We start from the raw sequence: 22197 nt of genomic DNA, 5'->3' as shown, positions 1-22197 counted from the left end.
AGAAGTTCTTGTGATGAGAATTCGACAGTGTTAGGTATAGTCATCATGTTGTACGTTACATTTCCAGTACTTAGTTGTCTTATAACTGGAAGTTTATACCTTTTGCCCACCTTCCTCCAACTCCTCCTCCCCACTTCCCACATCCTTCACCTCTGGTAATCACAAGTCTAATTACTTTTTCTGTGCGGCTTTTTTTTTTTTTTTTGGTTTGGTTATTTTAGATTCTACACATAAGTGAAATCATACAGTATTTTTCTTTCTCTTCCTGACTTATTTCACTTAGCACAATGCCTTCAAGGTCCATCCATGTTTTTGCAAATGGTAGGATTTCCTCATTTTTTATGGCTGAATAATATTCCATTGTATATATGTTTCACGACTTCTTTATCCATTCATCTGTCAAAGGACACTTAGGTTTATCCCATGCTTGGCAACTGTAAATAATGCTGCTATAAAATGGGGGTGTAGATATCTTTTTGAGTTAGTGTTTTCATCTTCTTTGGAGCCCTTTATCATTATGTAATGACCTTCTTTATCTCTAAACCATTTTTAGTTTAAATTTCTTTTGCCTGAGAGACAAAGAGTATAGCTACTCTTGGAGGGGGGGTTGTTTTGTTTTGGTTTGGTTTTGGTTACCATTTGTTTGGAAATGTCTTTTTTTTCATCCCTGTCTATGTGCGTCTTTAAGGCTAAAGCAAGTCTCTTGTAGGCAGTATATCACTGGATCTTGTGTTTTTATCCATTCAGCCATCCTAGGTCTTATGATTAGAGAATTTAATCATTTTTGTTGAAAGTAATCATTAATATGTAAGGACTTATTTTTGCCATTCTGTTCATTGTTTTATTGTTGCTTTATAGATGCATTGTTCCTTGTTTCTTATCCTGCTGTTTTTTTTCCATGTTTTCTGTCTTTTTGGTATCAGCTTTGACTTCTTTATCATTTTTTTTTATAAATTATGGCAGGTCTTTCCCTTGTGGTTACCATGAGGCTTGAGGCTAACATAAAAAAATCTTAAAATCATAGCACCCTGCTTTATGCTGATAATGATTTCAATAGAATTTCTAAACTTTGCACATTTTTTCTCCTGTCCCTGAAATTTTAGGTTATTGCTGTTACAATTTTCATATTTTTATACTGTGGAACTAGTAATAGATTATTATAGTTATGGTTATTTTCACAACTTAATTTAAAAATATTTTTAAACTAGAGTTTCAATGTACCACCACTGCTGAATTACAGAATCTAACTTTGAGTATGTATTTACCATTACCAGTGAGTTTTACATTACCTTTTTATGTTTTTATGATGTTAATTAACATGTTTTCACTTCAACTCAAAGAACTCCCTTTAGCATTTCCTATAAGGCAGCTCTACAGAAATGAACTCCCTCAGCTTTTGATTGTTTAGGAAAGTTTTTTTTTTTTTTAATTTATTTTATTATTTTTTGTGGTACGCCGGCCTCTCACTGTTGCGGCCTCTCCCGTTGTGGAGCACAGGCTCCGGACGCGCAGGCTCAGTGGCCATGGCTCACGGGCCCAGCCATGCTCCGCGGGATGTGGGATCTTCCCGGACCGGGGCACAAACCCGCGTCCCTTGCATCGGCAGGCAGACTCTCAACCACTGTGCCACCAGGGAAGCCCTGTTCAGGAAAGTTTTTATCTCTCCTTTATTTATGAAGAACAGCTTACCCAGGTATAGTATTCTTGGTCAACAGTGTTTTCCCTTCAATGTTTTAAATATGTTATCCCATTTTCTAATGACCTGAAATGTTTGTATTGAGAAATCTGTCAATAATCTTAGGGAGTTCCCATGTATGTAACTTCTTTCTTTTCTCTTGATGCTTTTAAAATTCTTTCTTTGTGTTTGTCTTATGACAATTTCATTATAATGTGTTTCCATATAGCCCTATTTGGGTTCACCATACCTGGGCCTCATGGATCTGGATGTTCATTTTTTCTCCCAGGTTTGGAAAGTTTTTAGCCATTGCTTTAAATATACTTTGTCTCTTCCTTCCTCCTTTCCTCCCTCCCTCCCTTCCTCCCTTCCTCTTTCTCTCTCTCTCTCCTTTCCCTTTCTTTCTTCCTTCATTCCTTTCCTTCCTTCTTTCCTCTTCCTTTCTGTTTCCTTCTTTCTTCCTTCCTTCCTTCCTTTCCTTCTTCCTTCCTTCCTTCCTTCTTTCTTTTCTCCCTTTCCTTCTTTTTTTCTTCCTTCCTTTCTTTCTTTCTTTCCTCCTTTCTTTCTTTCCTTCCCCTTCCATCTTTCTTTTGTCTCTTTCCGGAATTCCCATAATGCAAATATTGTTTCTATTAATTGTATTCCATAAGTCTCACAGACTTTCTTCACTTTTTTTTTGTTATTATTCCTTTGACTGTATAATTTTAATGTTCTATCCTCCAGGTCACCAATTCTTCCTTCGCTTGATTGAGTCTGCTTTTGAAACTTGCTACTAGATTCTTCAGCTCAGTTATTGTATTTTCTAACTCTAGGATTTCTGAATTTTTTGATGGTTTCTATTGCTTTGTCATATTTCTCATTTTCTTCATGCATTATTTTCCTAATTTCATTTAGTTGTCTGTGTGTTCTTGTAGTTCATTAAACTTCTTTAAGAGAATTATTTTGAATTATTTGAGAGACAATTCATAGATCTCCATTTCTTTAAGATCATTTATTAGGGCTTTATTAGTTTCCTTTGGTGGTGTCACATTGTTTTTTCGTTTTTGCTTTTTCTAATCTTTGTTTCCTCAAGCTGGTAGCTGCACATCTGAGTAACACGGTTCCTCTTCCAAATTCTACAGGTTTGCTTTGGCAGAGACAGATCTTTACCAGTCAGCTCAGTTTGGGTTTCTGGGTGTGTTTGAGGGTAATATCCCTGGGCAGGTGGGGCCTACTATTATAGTCTAATTTTGGGTGAGGCAACTGTTTGAGTATGGGAATGGGGGTGTGTGTACCTGACTGAGAACTGTTGCATAAGACTGCTGGCTTTGTACCCTATCCAAGTGAGGCTGTAGGATGGGCCCCATGCTTGCCTGGATTCTCTGGTCAGGCTTATTAGATGACCTAGATTAACTAGTAAATGGACCTATGAATTAGCTTCCCTTCCTGATAGGACAGCAGGACTAGACCCGAGGCCAATACGGCTCATTGTTTGAGGCCTTGAATTAGGCAAGAATGTGCGGGGGACTCCCTGGTTTTGCTCTGCAGATGAGTAAAGCCTAAGGCTGTGCTTTCTGTTCAAGTGTCATTGTAAGCAGAGCTGCCGAATGGGTTATACAGCTTCCTCTGTGCTCTTTAGGTTCCTTGGTCAGGCAGGCTGAAGGCTACATTCAGTAATAAATAGAGCTGGAAACTAATTTCCTTGCCTGGGTGCCGTGTGAGAAGCAGCTCTAAAGCCTGTAAAGCTCTTTGTTTGTTGTGTTAACTCAAGCCAACCTGCGCACCAAATTCTCTAGCCAAAGAGGTCCACTGGTTTTGCTCTGCAAACTCTTGGCTCTGCCTGACCTTCTCTTAGCTCAAGTGCCACTCGGCAACACAGCTCCCAGGTGTTCTTGCCAGCCTTTTGGTCAGATGGGACTGGGAGCCACAGAAGGTGTGGCTTTATCTTAGATTCCCTTGCCCAGGCAGGAAGGGGAGGGGTCACTCCAGGTAACTCTCAATTTTCTGAACGGGCTTTCTGTTTAGGAGAGGCCAGGCACTATCCTCAGCCTGTTCTATGAATTAATTCCTCTGCCTGGAGTAGCATGAGAACCCTCCACTTCAGTTACTAGCTTTGCTCTGGAGGCGATCAACCCTGCCTGCCTACCTCTTGGCTCAAGCATTGCTGGACTACACAGCTTCCACGTGCTCTGCCAACACCTCTGGTCAGATGTGTCTGGGAGACACTTTCCACAGCAGTCAGGGCTATGACTCAGCTTTTTGCCTGGGTGTGGGCAAACCAGGCCCTAGGGTTGGCAAAACCCCTTCTTTGAGAATCCCTGAGTTCCTTGGTCAGAGTGCACCACGAACTTGGTTCTGTAGGTGAGCAAAGCCGCTGGCGGGAATTACTACTTAGGCCCTGCAGGTATGAAGTCAGTCTCTCAAAATCTGTACGCTGTTTGTTGTAAACTCCTGCCTTCTTCTCTGTCACAGTCAGATTCCCAGTGATTGAGCCCTAAGAATGCCCCTGAAATCCCCACAGGGTCAGATCAGAGTAGGGGCTCCCACAAAGAGACCCACAATGTTGGTGGAGGGAGCTGGTTGTCCCCACTAGGCTATCTTTTCCCACAGGAGGAACAGGAGTTTTAGCAGAGCTCTCCATGGGGTGCTGAGCTGCTCTTGGGGAGATGCAATGTGGTCAACATGTAGTTGCTTCTCTTACCCTCTAATGCAGTCTGTCTTGGTCTCTGCTCTGCATGGGGGGAGGGTGCTTCAGCCTCACCCTAACATTCTAGGATTCTCTCAGTGGTATCTTGTTCGTGAATAGTTTTAGTAGTTGTTCTTTGAGAGGTAGCAAAGTCAAGAATGACCTATGTTGCTATCTTGGTCGGAGTTAAAGTTTTTAAGGACAGTGAGATAAATGACATTTAATGGGCAGGATGTCTCATTGCCCACACAGCTTCTCTTTGAAACTGGAAGATGTTCAAGTGTCTCTAAAATATGTTTTCACATCTGAGAAATGACTTATGTGATTAAAACCTGGATCAGTTTTGTCTCTTAAGCTACCAATAAGCTCATTCTTTTTCAGACGCACAAATTTTACCCATGGTAACTGAATTACTGTGATCTTTCTTAGTTTACATTTTAAATGTAAAAAGGACTAAAGAGTGAGAATGCACTCCAAAAAATGAACAGAAACCATAGGCATTAGTTCTGTTGAAACAATATTCATAAACTCTAGATATGATACAACTCTATTTTCTATGAACATCACCTTGATAGATATGGATGTTCATAGAAAATAGAACAAAATTCACTTATAAAAAAGCACACAGTATATTCAAATGTATGAATGAAGGCTTGTAGCTAACAATCATTTCTCTTCATTCATATTACAAATTGATCTAGAGATTTAGAAAAGTCTTTTTATACATTCTCTTCTAGAATGCAAGGGCTAGGAAAAAAGGAGACACAAATTGGTCACATGATTGAGATTGAACCACAAATATTTTGGCCCTTGATTCTTAGCCTCTTTTTTAATACTGTCATTCAATCTAAAAGCAATTTAAAAAGCCATGTCTAGAACAACTGAAAATTGCCAATGCAAATCAGTGGCAGGAAAACTAGAAATTATTTTCAGCTCAGTTCATCAAAGTGTATCAAAGTATTTTTTCAAACATTAATCAACAAAAAGTGACTTTGATTCACAAAAGACTTGAAAAATGTAAAATATAATCAACAAAGACCATGAATAACATGGGGCTTTCCCCCTCTTTTCATAATTAATTTTACAATGATGATTATATAGTTGATAAATGATATTACATAATTTTATAGCAATCTATGTCATAGCACTTGGCTCAATATGACTATATCACAATGTGGAAAACTCACATGCCTTAAAGTGCTCTGCAACCCTTTCCATGTCCTTGGTCAATCCATGCATCTAAGCAAGACAATATCATCGCTAAAGATGTGAGCTTCAAGGAGGTATTTCTCTGCATCTGAAGCAATATCAGCAGACACTGCCAGCCAAGTGCAGTGGGGCCACAAGTCCTTCCTTGAAGGGGATCTGCATGGCACAGCTCCAAGCCTATTACCAGCAATGTATTATTTTATTATTAAAAAAAATTACTGAATGCCAACTACGAGCCAGATACTCTGTGTTCTACATGCACTATCTCATTTAACACTTATAAAAACTCTATGATCTACAATAATTTTTTGCTCCACTTTACAGATAAGGAAACTTTGACACATTAGATTTCTAAAGGACACATGAACGGAATTGGGACCTAGGGACTCTTGCTGTAGATGCAGAACTTTTTAACCCTACAGTACAATTGCTTTCCAAAAAGAATGCAAAACATCATGTAAGTCAATAAATCATCTGGAATGTCCCAAATTTATTTTGGTTCAGTGTGCTTGTTTCCATTTAGAATGTATTAAGGTGAGTTACATTTGTATGAAAAAGAAAATTTTCCCTAATTGTGCTATTTAACACGAGAGGGTGACCCTTGTAGTGATTAATGTTTGATGTCAAAGATAGGACAAATACAAATAAACACATAGAACCTCATGTGAAAACAAGAAGCCAATATCTCCATCCAAATGTGCTACGCATGTAATGAGAGATTTAGAAGGCAGAATGATGGACGGTCCCTGAAGTAATGTTTTATACTTTTACCTCACCAGGTGATTGACAGGAGATAGAATACTCTGAGTAACAAAACAAATATATCCTAATAAAATTGAGCTTTAAGGATCTAACTCTCAATGAGATATCATGTTAATGAAATAATTTAAAGCACACTGCCATGTATTTTGCAGGTGCTCAGAAATATAAATCCAAAATGTACTATACATTTATTCCCATTGAGAATATTTTGTACAAACTTCAACCAACATATTTTGTTATAAATATTAAGGGCTAATTTCTAATGTTATTAGAAAATAAATTATCTAGACATTGAGAACCAACAGTGTGTGGACTACTTTCCCACAGAATATGACAGATGAACCAACACTAAAGTTATTGAAACCAAGAATTAACAAAATACGAGTGTTGGGTATAGAGAAAGCAGAAAGGGACAGGTTACCTTAATGGTTCATTACTCTTTCTGAATTTCTAGAATGAATGGTTATAAATGATATTAAATAGATAGAAAAAGTATGAAATAGACAAAGCTTATTAGATCATTATCACCCATCAACAACCACTAAAATGCACTTATTTCATTATAAAGGGTTTTACAAACTTACCTAAAGTATTTAATATAACAAGCGATCTTTAAAAATAGAATAAAATAAATGCATTTGAAAAGGCTTGATATGTTATAACCACCATATTCCCAAATAAGTTATTTCCAAGATTTTGACATACAACTCTACTCACACCATCCTTATAAATATATTTTTACATCATCATAACTCAATTCATATACAACAATAAAAAAAGTAACATAGTTACTCCAAAAAAATTAAAAATAGAGGTTGAAGGTGACATAGACTTAGAAGGATCTCTTAGACTGTGTGCGTGTGTGTGTGTGTGTGTGTGTGTGTCTCACATACACTTCCTTGGATGCCTACAAACACTACTCTTCTTAAAAGATTCATGATATTGTAATGTGCTAATGCCAAGTGTATTGAGAAATCAAAAACAGCCAGGAGATGATGATGGTTAAAATGTACTTTGCACCCAAGTGAATTTAATGAAAGTTTTACTTCTAACCTTCCCATCAGGACTTGCTCCTAAACATTTTAGCACATGTGTAGACCACCTTGTACTTCTCCTTCGAACATTTGTTAAATACATACTATGAGCATTATTTTAAGAGACAGAGTGAAGAAGACAGGATACTTTTGTCTTTTATGGGCACAACCATTCTCTTCCCCTTACTCATTTTCCAGTCCTTGATGTACATCTTCCAAGCTTCTTTTCTGTTTCCACCATAATCCTGCAATGCCCCACTCTCCTCTGTGCATTAAATTCCTATTCTTGTACATCTAGGTATCACCTGAATTACTTCCAAATCAAATCCTATCAAAAGAACATTTGGTAATTTCTCAGGAAACTTTCAGTCTAAACACATTACTGCAACTTGCTCTCTCCCTTGAGTATCTACCTAACAAGTGACATCCTATCCTCTGTGTTTCTTTCTGAATCAATGTCCTTCATCATAAGTTTCCCAAGGATAGAGGCTTTTTTATTTAATTCATTTTGCATTACCTTTAATTCAGTGGTGCTAATTCTTACTGTGAATAGTAGAAAGTATACTGAAGTTCTATTTCCTAAGAGATCTGAATTTGGGTCTCAGTTATACATTTTTAAAAATAGTAATTCAGTAGTGAGCCAAAGAATTCCTTTGAGATCAGAAACATCCTATTTGTCAATTTAGAATAAAATACCTAAGCTCTTTTCCCCCTCTCCATGAGCTCGTATTTTCTGCTGCATGGTATGCCTCCAATTTGTAGCCAGGCCTATGAAAATGCCACATTCATACTTCTAAACACACCCAAAGATTAGAATAGAAGAGATTTGTGGATGACAAAACACTGCTGTCTGGATTAAGCTCTGTGGGCATGACTCACGGAAGCCTGCACAGCTGATAAGGGTGGAAATTTAATTTCTGCCTAAATAGAGACTTAATGGTAGAGCATATCTCTGAAAACTTCACAGGTAAAAAGCTGGTGATTATAATTTTACCAAGATGGACTTTTTATTTTGTATTCCAACTAATGTAGAGTAAAATGTCTTTAAATGGGTTATTTTCATTGCAGGTGTCCATCCAGAATGTATCATGTCTCCAGTATTGATCTGTATTTTTGAAGAAAACTCCCGATTTTCTCAGAAGTATACTTTTTGCAATTGGGCAACCAGAAGCTACAGAAAAGAAGGTTGTAAACGGAAGTATAGAGTCAGTTAAACTTTCCATCTCAGAGTATCATCTATCCCATCACCACCATGACAATTTCAATCTCCTAATACTGAGTGACCTTTTTCTTTACATCTAAGAATAAGATGTATGAAATATATAAGAATATGAAGCAGGTAACAGTAGAGTGAGGGTGCTTCATTTTCTTTTTTTCTTTCTTTTTAAGAATTCTCTTCCAGCTTAACTGTAAGCAATTTCATGCAATGAAAAACAATTTTATCTTTAACATGCACTGATCCATGTACCAAAAAGGTGGTCAAATAAATGGTTCCAACATCACAGTAAATGAAGCTAAAAGAACAGGTAAATGGATGGGGTTGAAAGACTTAGAAAGTCTGCCCTGAGCTTAGCTATTTATTTATATGCTCACAGTGTGAAATTAATGAAGAAACATTTGATGGCCAATTTTCCTATTACTCTGAAATACTGTAATGTAGGTAAGTATATAAAAGTGTTTTAAAACACTCTTACTGGAATCCATACCTTGTCTTTTCAGGAAATAAATTCAAATTTATTTGTTTCATTAATGAGAAACCCCTAATTCCATTTAAAACTGTGCAAAGCACACTCCAATGATAAGGTGTATACGGCAGTTTTGCTCCACAGAAGTTTAATTCCACCTCTTAAATGGAACAATACTTAAAATGCGATTGTTCCAACATTTCTTGGCAAACAGTTTTCCTAAGCATTGGCCCAATTTCTTCATCACTGCATTTAAGTAAGTTCCCAACTTTATTAAGACTTCCGGCTCTTTGTTGCCAAGAAGAAAACCCACTGAAATGGCAAACAATGAGAGTTGGGTTTTAAAATAAATTTGGGTTTGCTTATTAGGCTATTTAAAATTTGGTTTGGAACAAATCAAACATTATTCAAGCTTCGAGACAGATGAATTGTGTCACAGTATCCCTTTTTATGAGTTTTCAATTGAATTATTGCCTTTGGATTGAAAAAATTTATTTTCATAATCATTGCATTAGCTATTCCTTTTATTTTGATGAGTATTTAAGAAGTAAAAAAGTGAAATTCAGCCTGATTACTTCCAGTTTTTTTTCTAAAAAACTTTTTGGAGATACTAAATGTAGGGTAAATTGTTATCCGTGAGGAAGTAATTTTTATTGCCAATCTGGTTTCATATGCCCGAAGACTGTACATCATCTAGCAATGAACTGTGAAATACTTCCTAAGGAAAACGAACAGTGCATTCCTTTGTGACAGTTTGGTGTGCCTCATTGTAAGTGGATACAAAGTACCAAGCACTTAAAATTTCACTCTGTAGAGATAATTAGTGTCATACAAAAATTAAAGATGAGAGGATAAGGTGCAGGATGTTCTGTTCAAAATTGTCACTGAACTTATTGTAAAACTCGGCAAATGCTATGTAAGGTCCAAGGGTCACATACCTGTAAGATGTTTTGAGAAGTCATCCAGTGTTTAAGCCTTAAAAGAAATGACTTATTTTCATTCTCTCCACATTAGCTATATGAATCTCTTCTCTATTTTAAAAAATTAAATAAACCAAAAAGAAAACATAGTATCATACTTTGACCATCCATTCTATCTTTAGTCTTTGAAACCTCCGCCTTACTGTATGTTTAACCCAAATCTCTCAGGTAGCATATTTTGCCCATTTCTTCTCATGCTGGAGAATAGTCAGTCACCACCATCAATTAGCTAACATAAAGCTATTATGAAACCACTTTTTAAATAACCTTGTTTCCAAACTAAATAATCCCAATTCTTTTAACCTATCCTCAAAGGTCCCATTTTACACTCTCTAATCATCTCTGTGGCTCTTCTCTGGATTCCCTGCAAGTTCCCAATGTCCCTAAGAGGCTTTGGAACTCAAAACTCAGTAATAATTTGTCTCTCTTTCATCTGTTGTGAAGCAGTGGGAGCTGCGGGTTTGGGTTCTCCTATGACCTAGATTGTAGACAACTTAAGGGTAAACCCTATGTTTCTTTGCTTAAGAAGCATTTTTGCTGATAGTAATTTCCTACAGAATTAGGTATCATGAAGCTAACATGTTTATTTTTTGTTTTGTCTTATTTTGTTTACTGTAGTACTCTCATTATCATTATGAAGAGAAGAATCATATCATGGATCTTATATAAACTTATTTAGGTAGTCTGAGCCCTTTGCTTATTTTGATCTGCCATATAAAAAGTCAAAGACTATCCAGTCTGTTTATAAGATTCCAGACACAAGTTCTTTATAACAATTGTCAATTATGACCTTAAGTTTTATATTTGTCTTTGAATTTATTAAAAAGGAAAGAGGTATTTGGAGTAAATATTTGGTAACAACTTCTTAAAATGGAAAATGCATGATCTTGTCAAGATCTACATGATCTTGTCAAAGCTCTAATAAAGATATTTAAATGGGAAAAAAATCCAAAACATTGATTTCTCCTTGAATTATGTACACTTGTATTAAAACTGGCTAGTTGGAACACATGGCAAAAACCAGCACACAACCAGAAGTAGCATTTAATAATTTTTGGAAAAAGACTAAGAAAGAAATAGATGGCCTATTGAGCATGGAATCTAGTCTCTAAGTGTAATAATGGTAAATCATAGAAGATAAAATGATGAACATAGAAGATAAAATGATAAAATTATAGAGCTTCATAAAGAATTTACTCCAGAAAGAACTTTGGAGGAATGGACAAAAAAATATTGGCTTGGGCTTCCCTGGTGGCACAGTGGTTGAGAGTCCGCCTGCCGATGCAGGGGACACGGGTTCGTGCCCCGGTCCGGGAAGATCCCACATGCCGCGGAGCGGCTGGGCCCGTGAGCCATGGCCGCTGAGCCTGCGCGTCCGGAGCCTGTGCTCCTCAACGGGAGAGGCCACAACAGTGAGAGGCCCGCGTACCGCAAAAAAAAAAAAAAAAAAAATTGGCTTGTGTTAAAGACATGAAAAGAACAATAATAGCAATACTTTATGCAACCTAAATTGTTTATTAAAAGTACTTTCAAAACATATTCATGGAAAGCAGCGCTTCATTGTTTATCGAGTATATTTATAGATTCTGAATTACATCAAGGCTATACAATTTATTCATTAAACATTTATGTATTGAGTACCTATGGTATGGCAGGAACTGTACTAGATTTTGGAGATATAGCAATAAACAAACAAAACAGACAAAATCTCTGCCATCATGAAACTTAAGTTGTACTTATGGAATAATTTAATAAAGGAGAAAAAATATAATTCATTAGTAGGTTGTATATATCAAGAAGAAAGGAAAAGATAAAGCAGGTAGAAGTTAGGAATGCCAGGGATGGGCAGGTTGTTTTTTTATATAACGTGGTTAGGAAAGGTCTCTCTGCTACGATACCATATTAGCAGAGACCCGAAGGAAGTTAAGGGAATAATTTTTTTTTTGAGCTCTGGGAAAAGACAGTTTCTAGCACCAGAAACAGCAAGTGCAAAAACTGTGAGGCTAGAATATAATTGGCATGTTCAAGAAACATCGAGAAATGCAGTGGGACTGGAGAAGAGTCAGTAAGAGAAAGAGATAGAGAGAGAGAGAGGATTTGAGAGCAGAGTGAGAGTGGAGTCCAGATCAGATCGCGCAGGAATTTTTAACCCCGTGATCATGATTTTGGTTTATACTCTTAGTGAGATGAAAAGCCATTTGAAGACTTTGAGTCAAGGATTGATACAATGTCTTAACTGTCAAAATAACTCCTTTGGCAACTGTATGGATTATAGACTATAGAGTGGGAAAGTGTAGAAGTATTGAGGCCAGTTTCTATGACAACAGTTTAGATAAGAGGTGATGATGCTCCAGACTGTGGTGCTAACAGCAAAGGACGTGAGAAATAGATCCTGGATATGCTTTGACAGGGTTTTCTAACAAATTAGGCAAAGGTGCGAGAGAAAGAGCAAAATCAATGATGACTCTAGTTTGGGGCTTGACCCAAAACTGAGACTTTGTCAGTCTCAGCCTATGGATGTATGCTCTCAGCTAGGAACGCCTGGGCCCATATTACTCACAGTGAGTCCCCACAGACATTTCCCCTATTGGGGCCAATATTTTTCTTATGATCACAAGAAGCACTTCTGCAAAAATTCTTCAGGGAACTTTGAGGAACAATCTTTATTACTCACAGATTCTGGAGGGTACAGACATGCTCAAGGGTCATACAGTGATCTCATGGGCAGAGAGAGAGATTGTGAACCTGAGGCTCTGCCTTAGTTAGGGTGTGAGGCTGGGAAGTCTGGGGTTTCTCAAAGTCATTCATTATTGGCTAATTTGAAGCAGACGAGAAGGAACTAGGGTGTGGGAGAGTGGAGGCAGGGTCACTTGAGCAGTCAGTTATTTAGGACACCCAGCATTTTCTGAAAGGAGAACTTCATGGGTGGAGGCAGCCTAGTTCCTTATCTGGTTGTTTTATTAGCAGCTGGGTCATACAGATGGCAATATGTTTATTCAAGATGGATATCTTTTGGAATGGGTGCCTTGATAATCAAAAACTTAATATCAGGCTCTTATACTGTGATCAACTTAAAGGACAAAGATTCACTGTCATAGGCAGACTGGGTGAAGATCGGTCCTTCCTTGTTGAAAGTCATCTGTAGCTATTTGTATTAATTTGTTCAGTTCCATTGATCCACCTGTCTACCCCTCTGCTAGTACCACAGTTTTGGTTACTGTAGCCATAAATGTCTTAACATTGTGTTTTGTGATTTCTCCAACATTATTCTCCTTTTCCAAAATTGCTTTAGCTACCCTATTTCCTTTGCCTTATCCATCTTCATTTTAGAATCAGTTTATGTATATCTTCAAAAAATCCTGTTGGGATTGTGTTAACAATTGCATTAAACCTATAGATCCACTTGAGATGTACTATCATCTGTATCACGTTGAGTCTTTCAACCCCTGACTATATTCCTTCTCTCAATTTATTTAGGTCTTTGATTGTCTTCATCATTGTTGTATAGTTTTTACTATACAGATCCTATACATATTTTATTAGATTTATACAAGTATTTCACTTTCTTGAAAGCTATTCTGAATCCTATTTTAATATCAGTTTATAACTGTGCATTGCTAGAATATGGAAATACGATTGTCATCTTCAAATAGTGACAGAAAACTTTTTCTTTCTGATCAACATACATTTTATTTTATTTTATTGCCTTATTGTATTGGCTAGGATTCCAGTTTTATGATCAATATGAGTGGGGGGAATAGACATCCTTAACTTGTTCCCTATCTAAGGAAGAAAGCATTCATTCTTCAACCATTAAGTGTGATGTTAGCTGTAGGGTTTACGTAGATGCTTTTTATTGGGTTGAAGATGTTTTCTTCCATTCCAAATTTACTGAGAGATTGTATAATGAATGGGTGTTAAGTTCTGTAAAATGCTCTTTCTGCATCAATTGATACGATCAAGTGCTTTTGCTTCTTTTGAATCTTAATTTGTAGGTTACTTTGTATGATTTTTAAAATACTGATACATCCTTGCTTTTTTTTATTTTTATTTTTTTTTGCGGTACGCGGGCCTCTCACCGCTGTAGCCTCTCCTGTTGCGGAGCACAGGCTCCGGACGCGCAGGCTCAGCAGCCATGGCTCACGGGCCCAGCCGCTCCGCGGCACGTGGGATCCCCCCGGACCGGGGCACAAACCCATGTCCCCTGCCCTGGCAGGCAGACTCTCAACCACTGCGCCACCAGGGAAGCCCCATCCTTGCATTCTTGAAGTAAGTTCCACTTGATATCAGTGTATTATTCTTTTTACATATTATTAAGTTCAATTTGCTAATATTTTGTTAATAATTTCTTTGTCTATACTAATGTGAGGTATTGTTCTGTAGTTTTCCTACGTTTACTGTCTTTGTCTGGTTTTGATATCAGAGTAATGCAGATCTTCTACCATGAACTGGGTGCTGACCCCTTCTCTTCTGTCTTCTGGAAGAGATTGTATACAATCAGTGTTATTCTTTCTTTAAATGTTTGGCATGAAAATCACTTTAATAACCTTGTCCTTGATTTGCTTTGCCTGTACACCTCCTCAATTCAGTCTGCCAGAGTGATCTTGTACATTCAACATTAGTAGAAAAAAAAATTTGGCATGACTATGTTTTTAAAATCCATCCTGGCAGAATGAACTGAGGAAGTGTACAAGCAAAGCAGAATTAGGGACGAGGATATTGAAGTTATTTTCCTGAGAGATAAAACTGTCCTGGACAAGTCTCTAATAATAGGAATGGGAATAGATAACTGTGTGTATATATAAAGCCTAGGACACATTCTGGTACATAATAGTCAATCGATGTTAGTTTCTTCTACATTTCCCCTTAGCTTAACTTTCCTGGAAGAAATATAAAGAAACCAGACTAACCCTCTAGGTTACAGATTAGCAAACTAGCCTGTGGGCTGCTTGCCTGCTTTTGCAAATAAAATTTTATTTACTCTTATTTTATGTGTATTGCCTATGGCTGCTTTTTGGTTACAGTAGTGAAGTTGAGTTAGCACAGATACCACATGGCCCATGAACCTAAAATATTTATTATCTAGCTCTTTATGAAAAGAAGTATCATCTCTGCTACAGATCTAAGTCTAAGGATGTGAATGACATGATTTTGGTAACTTATTTGCAGTGGGTTTTAGCAGAAAATTTCCTCCAAAATAAAAGCCAACATCCTTATGATTTCTCACAATGGCATACTCCAACACACTATCTCACTCCCACCCTTTGACTTCATTGCTTATTACTCTAGCATCATTCACTCTATGTCAGCTTCCTTGTCCTTCTTCAAACATCCAAACACATTTCCTTTTTTGGGACCTTCCTCTGGAGATTCCCTCTCGCTGGCATCTTCTTCCCTCAAATGTTCCCATGACTCATCCCTCATTTCCCTCAATTCTCTGCTCAAATCACCTTCTTCATTTCTTCTTGAGTTTCATCCTGACCACCCTATTTTCATTAGATTGAGGAAACTCTGGCTTAATCCCTAACACTTTGAGAATCCCCAAATCTCCAGAACCTTTAAGTTTTCATAAACCCATTAACAAATTACAATAAAAATGCTATGTACCTGGATGCCTAGATTTTTTTATCTTCCAGTATAAATCTAGTCATTTCAAATTGTTTAAACTTCCCCCTTTGCTGCACAGAACATAAATTCTGCAAGTAGTATGAAACTGTTCAAATATGAATTGATACTAGTGAGAGAACAATTAAGACATGGTCTTGAATTTTCCCTAGCCATATTTTCTAAAACTCTTCTATTGGTAGTTCTAAAATATGAATTGAACTTGTAGTGAAGGAAAAACTAGGATAAAAAGGCCAAAGGGATCCGTGATATCTTTTATGTACCAAAGGACTATTCTGTCATATGACACCTGACACATAGTTAACTCACTAAAACAGTTATCTTTCTTCCTCAAAAATCACCACATTAGGAAAAATCATTCCCACCCCTACATCATCCCTGAACTCTACACATGTACTATCTCCTTTAGTTAAATGTCAGTCTTATTCTGCAAAGCGTAGCAATGCCATGATGTTTCTATCTGAGAATCCCAGTTGAGGAATAACAAGAAGGGAGAATGGAAGATTTGAACAAAAATAAATCATAATTTCATTATCTCAGTTTGGACTTGTTAATATTTCTTGATTTCACCAAACCACTTATTACAATGTTGGCCTCAAAAAATGATACAGTGAAATGTTTTTCTGAGGACATCACTGTTTCTACAACCTAGTCTATTTTGTTTCAATGGTGATTTAAAATAGGGTAACCATGTCCTGATGGGAAGAGAGACAGTCATGGGGTTTGATGTCATTGAAGCAAGTCAGTCTGTAGCTGGGTTTTCTCTCTCCTTTGCTTGAAAACAAGAGGAAGACAAAGTCGGAGAAGGGCTGGAAGGATATTATCTAAGGCAGATCACACAGCAGAGGAAAATGTGCAGCAGGAAGTCAAGTATGCTTTTTGCAGAACTGCACGGATAGGTAAAATAATATAATAACATCTCACATTAATAACTACACTGCAGTTTACAAACATTTCATTCCCTCTCTTGTTCTGGTAGCTCCCCAAGTTATGAAATTTACAAACATCTTCCAATGTTTCTTCTCTAAAAACCCTTCCACCTGGTCTCTTTCAAAGTGATATCATGTCTCCCTTTCTAATATTTTTCATGTTTTCCTCTTCCTTTCCTTTCCTACTTCTATTTACCATACTCCAGAGCTTCATCAATTCAAATGCGGATTTTGGCAACAGCTAATTAGCTGGTTTCCTTGATCCCAGTCTCCTTTTCACCCCAACTGTAATAGCTCTTTTCCACTTCCATTAGATTTAAATTAAATTAGATAACTTACAGGAAGTGTTTAGCACTGTGCCTGAACTTAATAAATGTTAGTTATTTTTTATCATTCAGTTTAGCACACAAATAGACAGCTATAATAGGATCAGTCACTGCTTTGCCTATATGTATATGTATACATATATTGTATTCATATGTTTATATCTATATAGACACATAACTACATATATCCATACACATATACACATAAATACATATATATACACATACATACATACATATACATGCATATACATATATAAAGAGAGAGAGAGAGAGGCTCTTAAACAGAAATCCATTGCTTAGCTTCAAGGGCTTTGCATCCTCTGAAATTTATGCATCCATCCACGTATATATTTTCACTTTTATGCATGAGTGGCCCCCAAACCTAACCCCAACCACAGCTGCAGTTGCCAACCCTACCCAGAACTTCTAGCTCCAACTCTAGCCTCAGTTCCCACACTGCATCTCAGCCCAAAATATGAATTTCAAATTCCAAGTGGCTTCCTGCTTTAAGTCAATAGTGTTCTGTCCAGCAATAAAGGGTCTGTGTGATCAGCCTTGCCTCCCTAGCCAACCTGATTTATGTGATGACACATCTCCCCACACCAAGGATGCTGGTTCCCTTCTCATTCGGTGCACAATCTCTCCCTCCCTCCATTTCTTTGCTCACGCTCTTCCTCTAACCCTGGGTAGAACCATCTTTCTGCTCCCCTTTCTTCAAACCCAATCTATTCTGTGAGACTGACCTCAAAGCGCTTCCCTGTCATAGGAACTTCGCTTACTTTAGTCCATACTGATCTTTTTCTGGTGAAAATTCACCACTCATGTTAGGAGTATAATATTATTTATACACTGGTGAGAGGGCCTGGTATGCCTTCTAAATAACTAGAGCTGGATTAAATAATTGGGACTGATGTGTGGGAAAGTAAGTAAATACAGAAGGATAAAATGAGGAGCTAGAGTGACCATTTGCTTAAAGCCTTAACGAACCCACGACTGACTTCATTGGTACTTAGTCTAGGCCAAAGAGAAATATTATTCTATCACCCACTGTGCATATAAAATTCTACATGGAATCAAATAACCGAGAAGAATAGAAAGTTTTCTCTGCGCCGAGAATGGAACATTTTACTTACATCATATCATTTAAACCTAATGGTGACCCCATAGTGTATTATTATTATTATATTATTTTTATACCAATTTAGGAGGTGAGAAAACCAAGTCTTAAAGAGAAACCTAAGCAATGGCATACATTTCGTATGCAGTGGGGCTGGGACTAAAACTCTAGATTTTCTCACTTTAAAATCTATGTTTCTAATAGTGGATCTTATCCACATACCTTTCCAGGATGCACAAATGAGTGCAACACTGCTTTCCATTCATACATTGGTTTTACTATAAATTCAATCTCTGATCTTTTTAACTGGTCTGGAAACATCTCGATGTAGAGGTGTTTACTCAAAACAGAGATGTCCTGAGATGCTTGCTTAGCACCATCCTGATTCCCATGGGCTTTGGTGATAAGTTCTTGCCAGTCGTCCTCTCACAGAAGGCCCTTTGCCACCTTTTATTATCCTGAAGTCTATTGCCTATTCAATAGGGACACTTCCTCCTGAATGTTTTGACTTTGTAGTATTTTGTTAAAATGAAGGATTTCTGTTATTTTGACCAATTTCCGATCTACTGCTCCCGGATGCAGGGAAAGATAGAAAGGAGTAAAGATTTCAAGGAAAGCCCAGATCAATCTAAAAATGTTCAGTATTCATGGAAAGTAATAATGGCCACAAAATCCTTCGTTTTCACAAGAATAATATGTGAAAACTTCAAATCAAAATTGAAGGAAATAGAGGCGACTAGAACAGGGAAAGATTATTAAAAGGAAGAATGAGAGAACTTTTTTGCTTTTGTTTTGTTTTGTTTTACATTGTGCTTATATGATGGCGTCAAGAATTTTCCCTTTTTCAGGATCCTTCTAGGGGAGACAGGGAGAAGGAAGGATCTGCTTGGCACATAGGGTTATCTTATTACTGACGTTGTTTAGAATTGTTGGTGCATGATGATAATAAAAACAGACCTATTTTTAGTAAGGTTTCCTATTGTTTTTAAATTTTCTGCGGACAATGTTACCCCCCCCCTTATTGCCTGCACTGGGGTGGCTCACTCCCCCTAATCTTCCCACCATATGCCACTGCCTGTTTAATGCTAGAAGAGGTCAGGACCTCAATATCATGTCTCAAGATTCCTTGAACAAGCAGGTCTACATCTTTTGTATAATACAGGAGAATCCAAGGGACACACATATAACAAAATGGCCCAGTATAGGTAACCACTTAAAGGTACGGAATTCTGCAATATTTTACACACACACATATATATAAGCATTTAGAAATATTTAGAAGTAATTTTCCATTGGAAATTTTAAAGTAAATGCCCTAGGATTCCAGTATTTTCTTATAAGTCACACTATCATTGAGTCTGCTTTACTCTGGACACTGGAATATATGGAAACAACTTTGGCAAAGGGCAGAAGGCAAGGTTAATTGCGTATTTCTCTTAGTAGAATGATTCATAGAATTTAGGGAGAGAAAATGTGAACATAGCAACACCCCCCAACCCCACGCACTGTTTCTGATCAAAATTAATGAGTTGTGATCAAGTTGGATAAATGAGTAGCTAGCTAATTAAAAAAAAAAGTTTTCACTGTTCCTTCCAAGTTGGAAAATACATCTAACTCAAAGTTCACCGACTCTATCCAAGAAACTGTCAGCCAGGATTATCAGAACGGCCTCTCAAGACTTAACCCATTGCCTGGGAGTCCAATGCATGACCTTGATCTCCGCGGTAAAACAACATCTATAAATAATGCATTAAGCATTTTCACATGCAGGCTGAGTAACATTCTTCATATTTGCTCGTGAATTCACGCTGCTCTTTAGGATGCTGCCTCAGTTTTCTCCCTAGTAACCTTTAAAAGGTGATTACATGCTTTTTAAAAAATGAGAGCATAGTGCCTATGAATTCCACAGCCTAGGGCTGTCAACCGTGAGAGGGAAAAAATGACATTCCTGTAACATCAAGTTAAATGTCTGCCAAGTCTGTTTTGATAAAAACATTTTACCTTTTTACTACTTTATATGCAAAATGAATTAGTGGAAGCAGAGTAGGGCCATTTCTCGCACAATTTCTCTCAGATGGTTTCCACTTAGTAGGGTATTCTGGGGCTCCGGATTAGCTGACCAAGAATATTTTACAGAAACTGAATTTGTCTCCCTCCAAATCCTCAGCAGATCTCCAGATGTACACAAGCACAATGAAAAGGGGTCTTTATTGTATCAGGAGCTTTTGCTTTGGTTTTGTTTTCCTTCCAATCATTCTACTCACTGTTAATGGGCGATTCACATAGGGCTCTGAGCTTGCATCTGATGGTCTCTGTCTAGAAAATCCAGGTTAATGTTGCATAAAAGCACAGCCAGTCTGCTGGAAGAAGCGCAGGATTTGAGAAAACGTAAGCAGCTGGCGTGGCTGAATTTTCTTCTCTCAGAAATACAGTTTTACCTTCTCACATAAGCTTTGATTTTTAGCCCCAGAAATTTCCTTTTGTAATTAAACTAAATCTGAAAAACAGTAACAAACAAAGAAACAAACTAGAGGATCCCCACCCCCCAGACAACCCCCCCAATGTGTGAGTTTTCAATATCGTTTAACGTATTTTTTTCCTTATCAGCTCTAATTGTATACCAGCTTTTCTGAATGAACCCTGTACAAAATGAACAGATTTTATTTGCATGTTTTATTCCATATTATTTTGGGCAAGAAAAGGTTGTGTGTGGGGGAGATGTAAAATGGAATCCCAGACTGGGGTGTGACTGCCATCTAGTGTGATGTACTGTAACCCAGAAGGGAACAGGAAGAGTATCTGTGGGACAATCCTATTGGAAATTGCAGAGGTTAGAGGAGGGACGAGACCACTGCACGGAAGAAATATCTCCCACACCAGTGGTGCAGTCACCATACAATGAATTCCTTTGCTGCAAAAGCATTAGTGTGTGGTCAAACAATACAAAGTAGTCTATTTCTTCCAGCAAAATGGAAAAACTCCGGTCAATTTTAAAAGCAAGTTCTTTATGAGAAGGCACGTCCCAATTGTAAAGGTTGTTAAACAGCAGGAAAGATTTATTCAAGGGAGAAACGTCCCCATCCTTTGAAAACAGTCCAGATACTCATAGGTCCACAGCTTTCTGTAAGGATGGTCACGTTTGCACACAGCTAGGCAGACAGTTTTGATGACACCTGAGTTTCCCTTCAAGCCCTTGATTATATGAAATGAAAATGTTTGTCATTCATGCCCATAAGCAATTCATAAGGGATTTGTTGCTGACAGATGTATGACATTGGTAAAGACTTGCTGTAAAGGATTCCAAACATTAAACCTAACCGCAAAAAAACATAGGACATGGTACGTGAAACCCTGGTTAGATATTTGTATTTATTTTTGCTTCACATGGCTCCAGAATACACATAAAAAGGCAGAAAGATGAGGGAACAAACATTATCCTTCTGTAACGTTTTACAATTCTCCTCCCTTTTCAAACTCTTGTCCTGTTCTGACACAGATTCAGTCAGGTATTAGCTAGTGCCTTTGTAATTGATACTCAGCACCATTTCTGCTACTCATCATAGGACAATTCTTCAAGGCTTTATTTCACTAACTATAACTCCACCCAACCCTACTAACATACACACATATCCTCTCCCACCCCGTCCTACAACGGTTTGTGACCTTCTAAGCTAAGGACTTTAGTGCCCTGGTTATATTAGAAATTTAAGACTCTAAAAGCTCAAAACGCAGAAACCTGTGGGGTACGAGAGCTAATTTGGAGAACAGTAAGCGTAAAATCTAAGCTCGGAGGAATTACCTATGTCAAAGTAACCTAGAACTGCAGGGTATTTTTGCTGGTTAAAAAATGTGACCTGGGGGCTTCCCTGGTGGCGCAGTGGTTGAGAGTTTGCCTGCCGATGCAGGGGACACGGGTTCGTGCCCCGGTCCGGGAGGATCCCACGTGCCGCGGAGCAGCTGGGCCCGTGAGCCATGGCCGCTGAGCCTGCGCGTCCGGAGCCTGTGCTCTGCAACAGGAGAGGCCACAACAGTGAGAGGCCTGCGTATCGCTACAAAACAAAACAAAAAACACTGCTATCCCACACTGGACCCAGAAATGCTGAAGGAGGAAATAACATTGCCAGCCATGTGCTTGGTAGATAAAACATATCCAGGAGGAGATGCTGACATCATAGCCCAGACTGGCA

The 22197-nt window shown here is 37.8% G+C and overlaps 1 long non-coding RNA gene across 1 annotated transcript in view; it reads right to left on the bottom strand.

The window, feature by feature from the left end:
* LOC309967720 overlaps nt 1–20365 on the bottom strand; it is a 159255-nt gene extending 138890 nt beyond the window's left edge. Inside the window, exon 1 of the long non-coding RNA XR_014326528.1 lies at nt 20275–20365. This is a non-coding gene — a long non-coding RNA (uncharacterized lncRNA). The remainder of the gene's footprint in view (nt 1–20274) is intronic.
* Nucleotides 20366–22197: the final 1832 nt, after the last annotated feature.

This window comes from Leucopleurus acutus (genome assembly GCF_964270905.1).
Source record: "Leucopleurus acutus genome assembly, chromosome: 10".
NCBI classification, from domain to species: Eukaryota; Metazoa; Chordata; class Mammalia; order Artiodactyla; family Delphinidae; genus Leucopleurus; species Leucopleurus acutus.
Note: the sequence above shows the minus strand (reverse complement) of the source record. Positions and strands in the feature narration are given on the sequence as shown.